Genomic DNA, 13612 nt, shown 5'->3' on the forward strand with positions numbered 1-13612 from the left:
GGTGCCTCCTACATTTCCTTCCTTTCTTATTCCATTGAGCCATAAAGCCTATGCTCCATAAATACAAATATGGTTAAATGTTGACTTGATGTTCCGCTAAGCTGTTTCAAAAACAAGGTAGAGAGGAAACAGTAAAAGTGACAAGGCATGGAATGCTATGTAACAATTAAAAATAATGAATTACATTTAAACACACTGCCATGAAAAGATCTCCACAAGGCATAGTAAGCAAAAAAAGAAAGTGAATTACAGAATAAGAAGTAGGAAGTACAACATAGAACCATTAATGTTTTAAAAGACACGAAACAATAGGATATACACACACACATCTATGCAAACACACACAGAAAGGGTTATAACCCAACTTGATAACTGGTTTCTCTGGGGAGAGCACTGAGTCCAGAGTAAGGTGCATAGCATTGGCAGACTCTTTCTTTACCCATTTACAAAAAATGTGTGTAAAAGGAAAAAGAAAGGGCAGAAAAGAAACAAGTGATGGTGGTAGAAAACAAAAGGTTAGCAACCTGCAATAAAGTAAGTGGTACAAATACACCAAACTAAAATCTGCTGCCTCATTCATGTCCATAAGTAACCAGAAGAGAGTCCTCAAGTTGGCATTATTATGAATTGAATGACTGTTAAAATGTACTATCTCCCCAGTATAGCACAGAGAAGGTAAGTAATGACTATATAGCATCTTACTACGCTGATGGACCGTGACTGCAATGGGGTGTGTGTGGGGACTCAATAATATGAGTGAATGTACTAACCACAGTGTTGCTCATGAGAAACCTTCATAAGATTGTATATCAATGACACCTTAATAATAAAAAAAGTGTAATGTCTCCTGACTACCAGGAATACAGTGCTGAGAGGTCTACTAGACTTGAAGCCCGAGAACCTGGGCTTAAGGCCTGACTGCATTTCTCTGTAACCTTGGTTAATTTCTCAGGCCTTGTTTTCTTAATCTGTTAAGTGAAGATAATAATACACTTCACAGGGTGCTTTAAGGATTAAATGAGATAACACACAAGAAAGAATATCATGCAGGCTGAGACTTACAAATTGTGTTTATTCTCCTCCCATTCTCTTTCTCTCCCACGTCAAAGATTTATTTTTTTCTCACACCTTTAAGATGTTTGAATCCCACACTGATGCAAAGTTTAATTAACAAACCATCAATATTCAGTATAACATTTGCTGATAACAGGCCTCTGTTATTTGAGGCTTTAGACTGTGCCCATACATAGTTTTTAAGCTTCAATAACCTGTGTTGATATGTTTATTTTAAGGAATATATTTATTTGATTCCATTTTTATAAAATATCCCAATTTCCTAATTTTGATGCAAGAACTAAAATAGCCAAATCAGAGAGGCCATTTAAAGTATAAGCCAAATGTATAATTTATTATTTTTTTGCATCTTAAAATATGCTTATATGTGGTCCTACTAAAATTTCAGGCTGTTCTGAAATTCCAAGAATCCAATTATAAGCCTCATAATAAAAAGAGTTGCAAAAATAATAAGAAACACTAATACCACCAGTATAATTAAACACAAAAGAGAAACATGAACAAATTAATAAATAGCAGTTACGGGCACACAGCACCATGTCCACCCCGCACGATACAACTATTTTCAATTACAGCCTCACCTTTGAAACAGAGCCAGGTTCTCCTCTGCTTTTGCTGGATGTGCATGTGTTAAAATGCATAGAGACCTGAAGATTTCTGGTGCAGTAAATAAGGATCCAGTTTAAGTTGTTCTGCAGTTTGAGTTCAGAAAGGATCCATTTGAAGGAACCAATTCCAAGCACACAAAGCATACATCCCTCCCAAGCTCCTCTGCCCCCATTAAACTGGGCTGTCATTTTAGAGCTGGGCGCTCATTGTTCACTTTCTTCTACTCTAATTAGACTTGACAGATTGCTTTTTCTAGCTAGACTGCTACGGCCAAGAACAGAGAAGAGACGAGACTGACCTTGTCATTATGCCGCTGGGATCGGTGCCTCCTCCCCACCCGCCATCCTAGTCCACAGACACCGAAATGCATCTCAGAAGCTTAAATCTGTTCCCCTTCTCCTCCTCCAGCCTCATTCTTACATGCCCCCTGACTGTCTCAGTGTCGACTTGTTATTTTCAATACTGTGAGATTCAAACTCTCATAGGGTGTGGAAGTGGAATAAGGGCACTCTAATATTTTTCATATGTACTCTGACCCTTGTGTTTTTTTTCTGCAAACCTGGGGAGAAAAACAGACCAGCTTTTCTAAAGGGAAAGATACTGCAGTTCTGCCTGGGAGCCAGGAAATATCGATTGCTTAATGAAACAGACCTTTGGAAGGATTTAGGCCCTGGCTCTACCTCCACATGTCTGAAGTGAAGCCCCTGCCCTGCTTCCCTCAGTTTCCATATCTGTAAAATGCCATTAACACTTCATGGACCTTTATTATATCAAAACCACGTTATACTGGCATTACATAAGAATTAGAAAATAAAATGATAGAGATGGAAGTGATCTTAGGGATTACCTGGTCTGATATCTACCTTTGTAAGATTAAAAAGCACAGGACAGAAGAGGGAGTGTCATGAAAGTAGTTCATAGCCTTTAAACACCTGAAACTGAACAAGAGCCTGCTAATCAGTTTTATCACTAACCTGCCTTTTCCCAGTTTAGCCTATGCTTGATAATTAACCATATTGGCAGGGAAGCAACTTTCTTTCTCTAAGGAAGGAATTCTCACCCAAGGACTGTGTTTTTTTGTTTGTTTGATTTTTTTTTTTACATTTTTAAAGTTGAAGTATTGTTGATGTAATATAAAACAGTGATTCAACATTTACCCATATTATTAAATCCTCACCCCCACTAGTACAGCTACTGTCAACTAGGAAGATGTTGCAGAATCATTGACTATATTCTCCATGCTGTACTACTATCCCCATGACCAATTTATATTATGATGGAGATTTGTGCACTTTTATCCCCCTCACCTTCCCTACCTATCAACCCTAAACCGTCCCCCATGGTAACCACCAGTCACTTCTCATAACCAAGGACTATGTTTTCAGAAATGCTTTCCTTTCTAGAGAATCTACTGGTCTTGTACTAGAACTGGAGTCACCCAATGTCCCGTGACTCTCACTGGGGCCCAGGATGGAACTCAACAACTGGAGGTCTGGGGCCTGGTCTCAAATAGGAGTGGCCCTGTTCTTGACCTAAGTCTGGTTATGCCCACAGCCTTAAGAGCTGTGAACAGAAGAGACTATAAGGAATTTCTTCTTGGAACAAATCTAGTGTCTCCCAGGTTGTAATGGGAATAAATAAACCCATTAATTTATTGTTTGTTCACCTATTCACAAGCACTTATTAAAAGCCCATTTTTTGCAAACCCAGGGGCTGATAAGACTACTACAATTAGTAAGACCCAGCCCCAGGATGCCTCAGAAGGAGCCAGCAGTGTAAATGCTTAGGTGGGGGCCAGAATGAAAGAAGGAGATGGTCAATTTTCCTTGGATGGGGTTTAAGGAATCAGAAAATCACAGAGGAGGTGATAATGTGAGCTAAGCTTTGGGAAATGGTTGTTTTCCAGGTGGAAGAGAGGCAAGTACATGGCATTCAAGACAAGAGAGTGTTTCTAGGTATTTCAGAGAAAAAACAAGTTTTTGGTCTGCATAGTATGACAAAGCATCAACTGAAGATGAGATTGGAAATTTAGGTAGAAATCAGTGAAGACATTATATGACAAGGGAAGAAATATGGATTTTATTGTGGCAGCTCATGGGAACCACTAAGAGTTTCAGGCAGGGAAGTAACATGATCCCAGCTGCATTTTAGAAAGATGGCTCTGATGGCAGTATGGAAGACAGACAGGGAAAGTGTGGGAAAGAGCAGGACCCAAGGCAAAGGGGCGGTAGGACACAACTGTAAAGATTTAGTTGAGACAAGACAGCTGACCAGTCTCTTCAAAAAGTCAATGGGAAGGATCAAAAGGAAGGGACTGTTATAGCATCCAAGAAACTACATGCAATGTGTAGACCTTGTTTAAATCCTAATTCAAACAGACCAACTATAAAGAGAAAATGTGGAAGACAGAGTATTAGATAATATTAAGGCATTCTTGTTAATTTTGTTGGGTGTGATAATGCTACTATGGTAACATAATAAAACAGCATATTGAAGTGTTATGGGTGAGATGTCATGATGTCTGATTTACTCTAAAACACTAGAAATAATAGATGAAGTAACTGTGACAAAAAGTAAATATTAAATCTAGATGATGGATACATAGAGGTTTGCTATATGCTATATATAGCTGACATTTTTCAAAATAAAAATCTAACACTTCAGGCAAGGGATAAGGAGATCCTAAATTAAAGAAGTTATAGTGAAAGTGGAGATGAGAAGAAAGCCGTGAGAGATTGTCAAAAGGCAGAATGAACAAACCTTAATGACTAGTTAAAAGTGGTTGCTGAAGTTGAAAAGTTAAAGTGACTTGCAGGCTTTTGCTTGGGTGCCTAAGTAGATGGGAAAGAGTTTATTCTTTCAGGAATGGGGACTTGGAGTTTTAGTGAAACACTGAGTTCATGCTGTTCAATAGGCAGTTGGCCACATAGAGTTAAAAGCTCAGGAGAGTACGTGGGCTGGTGGTTGGGGATTTGGTGTTGTCAGCCCAACAGCACTTGGGTGGTCATTCAAACCACTGGAAGTGCATGTCAGGTAGAAGGGATGATTAAGGAAGAAGCCCAAGGCACACATATATATACATATATTTTATTTATTTATTTATTATTAAGGTATTCTTGATACACGCTCTTATGAAGGTTTCACATGAAAAAACAATGTGGTTACTACTTTCACCCCTGTTATTGTGTGTCCCCCCATACCCCATTGCAGTCACTAAAAGTACACTTATTTTTAAGGAGTGGGGGGAGGAAGAACTTGCAAAAAAGACAGAGAAATTCTAAACTCACAATTAATGAAACTAGAAAAAGAAGAACAAGTGAGGCCCAAAGACAGTAGAAGGAGGGACATAATAAAGATCAGAGCAGAAATAAATAAAATTGAAAAGAATAAATAGAAAGAATCAGTGAAAGCAGGAGCTGGTTCTTTGAGAAAATAAACAAAATAGATAACCCCCTAGCCAGACTTATCAAGAAAAAAAGAGAGTCTACACACATAAACAGAATCAGAAATGAGAAAGGAAAAATCACTACAGACACCACAGAAATACAAAGAATTATTAGGGAATACTATGAAAAATTACATGCTAACTAACTGGATAACCGAGAAAAAATGGACAACTTTCTAGAAAAATAAAACCTTCCAAGACTGACCCAGGAAGAAACAGAAAATCTGAACAGACCAATTACCAGCAAGGAAATTGAACTGGTAATCAAAAATCTACCTAAGAACAAAACCCCTGTACCAGATAGTTTCACTGCTGAATTTTATCAAACATTTAGTGAAGACCTAATACCCATTTGCCTTAAAGTTTTCCAAAAAGTAGAAGAGGAGGGCATACTTCCAAACTCATTCTATGAGACCAGCATCACTCTAATAACAAAACCAGGCAAAGACACCACAAAAAAAGCAAATTATAGACCAAAATCTCTGATGAACATAGATGCAAAAATATCCAACAAAATATTAGCAAACTGAATTAAAAAATACATTAAAAAGATCATCCATCATGCTCAAGTGGGATTTATTCCAGAGATACAAGGATGGTACAATATTAAAAAATCCATCAACAGGCATAAATCTGCAAAGAAGTTAAAAGCTAACCTTTTCAAAGAATATTGCTTCTCTCTCACTTACCAACTTTACATTTCCCTGTATGGCCCCGGATGGCTGGTTAGCCAGAGATGGGTAAGATTCCTCAATGGAGAAACAACCTAAGACAGGTACAGTCGCAGGGGGGCCATCAGGTGATAAATTGGGGATCAACAGAGGTGAGGCTTAGAACCTCACCCCTCCTGTTTTGAGAGAAATCTTCTGCATCCGTGGATGTTTTGTTGCCCTTGTCTAGCTTGGATTAATACTTAGTCTAAAGGCACAGACCTGATCATCTACATTTGCCCTCTTACAGCACTAAATTATGTTTTCTACCTTTATCTTGCATCTACCTACCACTTCAGCGTTTTATTAAAAATAAAATAAAATAAAATAAGGGAGAAATGTGGGATTCACATATAAATCAAGTATAAAAATCAAATGAATAATCATATCTGACTCGATTGTTCATAGTTCATGATGCGTGATCAAAACAGAAAGTTTCTGTGATATGACTGCCGTTACACTGTTCACAATGTAAGAACTGATTCACTATGTAAGAACTTGTTCACTATGTAAGAACTTGTTCGTTATGCTTCAGAAGATTGGAGACTGTTGATAATTAGGCTTGGGGTTGATTAATGATTGTGCATTGAGTCCCCTATACAGAATTTTATTGTTGTTAACAACTATTTGATCAATAAATATGAGAGATGCCCTCTCAAAAAAAAAATCCATCAACATCATCAACTACATCAACAAAAAGGACAAAAATCACATGATCATCTCCATAGATGCTGAAAAAGCATTTGACAAAATTCAGCATCTATTTATGATAAAAACTCTTAACTATATAGGTATAGAGGGCAAGTACCTCAACATAATAAAGGCCATAATGACAAACCCACAGCCAATATCATATTTAACAGCAAAAAGCTGGAAGCTTTTCCTCTAAGATCGGGAACAAGACAAGGATGCCCACTCTCCCCACTTTTATTCAACATAATACTGAAGTTCCTAGCCACGGCAATCAGACAACACAAAGAAATAAACAGCATCCAGATCAGCAAGGAGGAAGTTAAACTGTCACTATTTGCAGATGACATGATATTGTACATAAAAACCCCTAAAGAATCCACTCCAAAACTACTAGATTTAATATCTGAATTCAGCAAAGTTACAGAATACAAAATTAATACACAGAAATCTGTTGCATTCTTATATACTAACAACAAACTAGCAGAAAGAGAAATCAGGAAAACAATTCCATTCACAATTGCATCAAAAAGAATAAAATACCTACGAGTAAACCTAACCAAGGAAGTGAAAGACCTATACCCTGAAAACTGCAAGACACTCTTGAGAGAAATCAAAGAAGACACCAATAAATGGAAATACATCCCATGTTCATGGATAGGAAGAATTAATATTGTCAAAATGGCCATCCTGCCTAAAGCAATCTACAGATTCAATGCAATCCCTATCAAAATACTGACAGCATTCTTCAATGAACTAGAACAAATAGTTCTAAAATTCATATGGAACCACAAAAGACTCTGAATAGCCACAACAATCCTGAGAAGGAAAATAAAGCTGGGGGAATTATGCTCCCCAACTTCAAGCTCTACTACAAAGCCACAGTAATCAAGACAATTTGGTACTGGCATAAGAACAGAGCCATAGATCAATGGAACAGAATAGAGAATCCAGATACAAACCCACACATATATGGTCAATTAATATATGATGAAGAAGCCATGGGCATACAGTGGAAAAAGGACAGCCTCTTCAACAACTGGTGTTGGCAAAACTGGACAGCTACATGTAAGAGAATGAAACTGCATTACTGTCTAACTCCATACACAAAAGTAAACTCGAAATGGATCAAAGACCTGAATATAAATCATGAAACTATTAAACTCTTAGAAGAAAACATAAGCAAAAATCTCTTGAATATAAACATGAGCAACATTTTCATGAACACATCTCCTCGGGCAAGGGAAACAAAAGCAAAAATGAACAAGTGGGACTACATCAAGCTAAAATGCTTCTGTACAGCAAAGGACACCATCAGTAGAACAAAAGTCATCCTACAGTATGGGAGAATATATTCATAAATGACATATCTGATAAGGGGTTAACATCCAAAATATATAAAGAGCTCACATGTCTCAACACCCAGAAAGCAAATAACCCTATTAAAAAATGGGCAGAGGATCTGAACAGACACTTCTCCAAAGAAGAAATTCTGATGGTTAACAGGCATATGAAAAGATGCTCCACATCACTAATCATAAGAGTAATGCAAATTAAAACCACAATGAGATATCACCTCACACCCATTAGGATGGCCAACATAGAAAAGAATAGCAACAACTAATGCTGGTGAGGATGCGGAGGAAGGGGAAACTTCCTACACTGCTGGTGGGAATGTAAAGTAGTTCAACCATTGTGGAAAGCATTATGGAGGTTCCTCAAAAAACTAAAAATAGAAATACCATTTGGCCCAGGAATTCCATTCCTAGGAATCTACCCAAAGAAAACAAGTTCCTAGATTCAAAAAGACATATGCACCCTTATGTTTATCGAAGCACTATTTACAATAGCCAAGATATGGAAGCAACCTAAGTGTCCATCAGTAGAGAATGGATAAAGAAGAGGTGGTACATATACACAATGAAATATTATTCAGCCATAAGAAGAAAACAAATCCTACCATGTGCAACAACATGGATGGAACTAGAGGGTATTATGCTCAGTGAAATAAACCAGGCAGAGAAAGACAAGTACCAAAAGATTTCACTTATCTGTGTAGTATAACAGCAAAGCAAAACTGAAGGAACAAAACAGCAGGAGACTCACAGACTCCAAGAGGGGACTAGCAGTTACCAAAGGGGAGGGGTTTGGATGGCAGGTGAGGAGGGAGGGAGAAGGGGATTAAAGGCCATTATGATTAACATACATAATGTAGGTGGGATGCACAGGGAGGGCTGTACAACACAGAGAAGACAAGTAATGACTCTATAGCATCTTACTATGCTGATGGACAGTGACTGCAATGGGATGTGTGGGGGGAGTTGATAATATGGGTGAATGTAGTAACCATAATGTTGCTCATGCAAAACCTACATAAAATTGTATGTCAATGATACCTTAATAAAAAAAAATTTTTTTTAAGACTGAGAAGAATGGTCAGAGGGGTATGAGAAGAAACAGGAAAAAATAATTTCTGGAGAATTTGTCTAGACACAACTGGTTAACAGAATGAAATGTCCCAGGTTAAAATATGAAACCCATTGGATTTAGCATCTAAGTGACAAATGCCAAAGAACCTTCAGGACTGCAATGCGCTGAAAAGTGAGCAAGGGGAGAGGAGGTCAAGTCTGGAAGATGGGAGAGGGCTGGATTGTTGGACCCTTACAGGAGGAGGGAGGTAGTAGGGACAGAGATGGCTAGGATGGTGTGCAAATAAGCAAGCTCTAGGTCCAAGGGGATTATCAATAAGATCTGCTCAAGGGGGCTCAGTAGAAGTGGATTCCTGAGAGAAAAACAAACAAGTTTTAGTTGGCAAGGAAAACGAGGATGCATTCTGCAAAGAGATTAAGAATATAGGGACAGTACAATGAAACAAAGATTCCAGAAGGCACTGTGGAGAGAATTTACAAGAAGTCAGCAGTGTGTGAGAGTCAGGAGAGCAGAAGAGGATTTTTTTGGCCACTCACTGGTGTATCTTAGCAACCTCCTCAATGGTCTCCCAAATATAATTCACTTCATACAATCCTGTAGGTATCAAATCTAGAAAATGTTTATAAAGTATGGCCTTGACCATGTTAAACCTTTACCCAAGAACTTCCATTAGTTCTCAATACCCTTCCAAAATCTGACCCCGACCTGCTTTTTTCAACCTGATCTTTTTAGGTTTGTTTGTTTGTTTTTACTTGTTTTGTTTTGTTTTCATGAAACTTCCCTCCAGAATGCCAGGATATTCACTATTCTCTATACATATTAATTACATGAAATCCTTTAGAAAAAGAGCTGAGGGATGTCTAGCATATAGGAGCTTTCAATCAAAGTTGGTTTTTGGATACTGAATTATTTGTAATTTCCCTCCACCCATTTCATGCAGTTCTCTTTGAAGTCTCTTTCTACCTTTGTTCATGTCATACAGCAAGATTCAGTTCAGGTGTCATCTATTCTAACCTTTCCTGGGCTCTCTGGCTGGGCTGTGGGTGCCCTTGTTTCAGTTCCAACTTCTGCTGCATTCCACACCCTGCTTCAAACTCAGCCTATTAGATCTGCTTATGTGTCTGTTTTCCTCAGGCTAAGGCTGTCTATATTTTTAACATTAGTAGAACACAGTATTTTTTGACAGCATCAGTAGCTAGCACAGTACATGGCACTATATATAATTTTTAAAATGTATTGAGCAGAACCTGCTCCCTTTCCTCATTTCTTTAACTGCATTTTTATATGATGTGGCTTCATATATAATATCCTCATTCTACTCCTGAATGGCAGTGGATATTGTTTTTGTCACCCCAGAGTCCCTTCCTGTTCTGGTACCAGGCCTGATTTTTTTGTGACTTCTCTGCTTTTGGATCCTGCTTTTGGATCTCGTAGGGGCTTCCCCGACTCCTGGCCCCAGGGTGAAGGACAAGACACAGGTCTACATCAGCCTGTTATTGTCCCATTCCTGGACTGAGTGAGCATGTGCACTAAGCCTTTCCAAACAGAGTAAATCTCAGGACTTTCTTCAGACTTGCCATAAGGGAGGTTATCCCCACCCCCAACTCTCTCTCTCTTTCTGGTGGACATGGAGTCAATAGGGTGCAAGGCTGCAGTAATCATTTTGATACCACAAGGGACAAGAGTGCTGAAGTATGAAGCCAGGACTTGGAGGGAACACAACTGAGAGAAAGAGAAGGAGAAACAGTCCTGTTGTTGGAAACAGCTGAATTCAGCTATGCTTGGAAAGAAAACTGTTGCTAATTAGCTTGGGTTGGGTTTTCTGTCATTTACAAACAACACTGTCTTAACTGACATGCTATTTATGGGTATCCAGTACATTGCTTGGCACATGAGACTATTCAATAAGTGTGTATTTAATAGGCAAAGAAGTTGTGAAGAACAGAAATTATTTTTCTAGAAGGCAGTTTGGCAATATGTATCTACAGTCTTTAAAAAGATCATCTTTCTAGAAATGGAAGGTGGTGATGGTTGCACAACCATGTAAATATAATTAATGCCACTAAACTGTAACAATAGTTAAAATGATAAACTTTCTTATATATTTTACCAAAACAAACCTTATATGATTTATGAATTGGAGACAAATGGTTGGAAAGAACATCATTCAGTAAGTGGAAGGCGGTAAACTGCTCCTCAGAAAGAACCTTTCATATTTTTTTGAATTTCAGATATCTTGATTGTAAGATGCTTCCTGATTTCATAGATGTTAAAATGTGAAAAAGCATATCTTAGATTCAACAAATACATAATACAGAAAATTGCACATGGAGATGAGTGAGATGATGGGAAATCGGACATGAAAATCACTAGATGAAGTAAACTCTGAGGAAAAGTATTTTAAGGTTTACAGAATAAAATTATTTTACACCTAGTGAAAAGAAGCTAATGAAAGGCTTTGAGGAGGGGCATAAGATGGCCATAGAAACATTCAGGAAGGTTAATTTTGTAACTAAACTAAAGGAAGCAAGCAACTCTCCCTGCTGACTTGGATGCTGTAGATTAGGTAACGGTGAGTGTTAATTCATTTACATTTGTGAGGTTTCTTTCTTAAGCGGAGGCCAGGCTGGTAATTTTAGCTTCCCCATTCTGTGTTTCAGAAAGGAGTCTGACAGCTGAAGAGAGATAAAAAGGGATGGGAGCAATGAATTGCTAGTACTCAATGAGAAGGATCAAATGTCTGCATTTCTCATGTAAACCGAATATAGGGAAGTGAAGACTTCCCCTATAGAGTGTTCTGTATCTCTTCCTATCTTGTTAAAAGCTTTCAACAAGATTCTTCTGTTATAAAACTCAACTACTTCTATCTAAACAGCCTCACAATTTAGGAATTTGACCAGCTGTCCATGGGGAAGTGGTTTAAAAAATGTCAAGCATTCTCTCTCTGTCACACACACACACACACACACACACACTCACAGATTTCAGTGCTTAGTAATATACCATATATGTGCTATTTGCTCACATAGCTTGTTCCTTATTTTTACTTATTTCTGTTCTCCATAAATTGGGAAGCATTAGGGAAGGCAAACTACTCTTAGTTATTACTATGACTCAGTCTGAGTTCAAGTCAGGCACCCAGGACCACTGCCACCAGCAGCTGCTGCACTGAAAGCACCATGCTAAGATGCTCCCATTTGGTGTAATTACTGATCACAGGCACACAGACTCAAGCAAAAGCCACAAGTGTGGCTTAGACAAAGTGTATTGGTAAATAAATGTACCTCCTAGGATGTCCAGTCTGGAAGGAAACCTAAATAACATGTAAGACCTGAAATTCCTAACTTTTGGTACTCACCTTAGGACCTTTTGAAGCCTCTTGGGATGAGGTCCCAGGGCAGTTTATTTTTCAAAAGGCCTCACAGAGGGGAGGGGGCGGAAACCTGGTGTAGGGATTTCTTTCTGGGGTAATGAAAATGTTCTAAAATTAACTGTGGTGATGGTTGCACAACTCTGTGAAGGTACTAACAACTATGTGAATTATATGTCAGTTAGGCTGTAAAAAATCTGGCACTAGCTTCTCACTGGATTTTGAAGGATAATTTAAAATTTTTACTTATTTCATTTTTAAATATTTCTCTAAAATAATAGGCAGTCTCCAGATGCATCTTATCCTTATATTTGTTTTATCTCTACACAGGCCCATTCCCCAGTGCCCTGGGCCCCAACAACAGGTTAATCCCCCCAGAGCTTAGTCTGGCATTCAGGGTCCTCTGGGCCTTTGTCAAGATTGTTCCTTCTACCGAGAAGGCCAATTTGTGTGTTCAAGGCCTAGCTCAAGTGTCACCTCTTTTAAGGGCCTTTCCTTTCCGCCACACTGAAGGTGGTCTACCTTTCACGGTATAGGAGGGGACATATTAACCAAATGTTTCCATATCACATAATAAGGGTCATCAGTCTTCCAGCCTGGACTCTGGGTGCCAGGGGCCCCTTTCACTAAGTTAATGCACATGTAGTTTTCCTTACTGCAGCACCCCAGGCCAAACACCCAATTCTGTACCTGTTATTTTCTTTGTTCTTTGCTTTCTTCTGCCCATTCTGCTATCCTTCCCCTCTTCTTTTTCCCACCTCCTCCCTTTAAACCTCACTAACTCTTGCTACATATCCAGGATTCTGGAAAAATGTCATCTCTTCCAGGAAGGCTTCTCTGACACCTCCCCTCTTCCTTAGGATGATGGATGGCCAAACTAAAGTAATGGTAAGGAAGTGTAGAGAAATGGATGAATTTGAGAAGTACTCAGGAGGCAGAAGTCAAACTTGCTAATGAGAAATAAATGTGAAACAAACAGAAAGATCACACAGAATAAACAATGAATTTGAGAATAGGAATTAGTAACAATTTAGAGTAATTTCATATGTTTTTCCAAGTTTTATGACATCTGCAACTTTAATAAGCCAGATCTTGCCAAACACACCTCCCTTTTCTAACAGTGCTTTTTCCACCCAGGGCCTTTAACAACCCTCTCCTTGCTAATGCACTAAGCCTATATATACTCTGCTGTGCTTTAAAGGCCTTCATAGCTGGGCCAGCGCTTCCCGTCAGCTCCACCCCGCTGGGTCAGGCTGACTGCTTCATCTTTCTGCTCAAGTCCTG

Source organism: Manis javanica, chromosome 10 (assembly GCF_040802235.1).
Source record: "Manis javanica isolate MJ-LG chromosome 10, MJ_LKY, whole genome shotgun sequence".
Taxonomy (NCBI): Eukaryota; Metazoa; Chordata; class Mammalia; order Pholidota; family Manidae; genus Manis; species Manis javanica.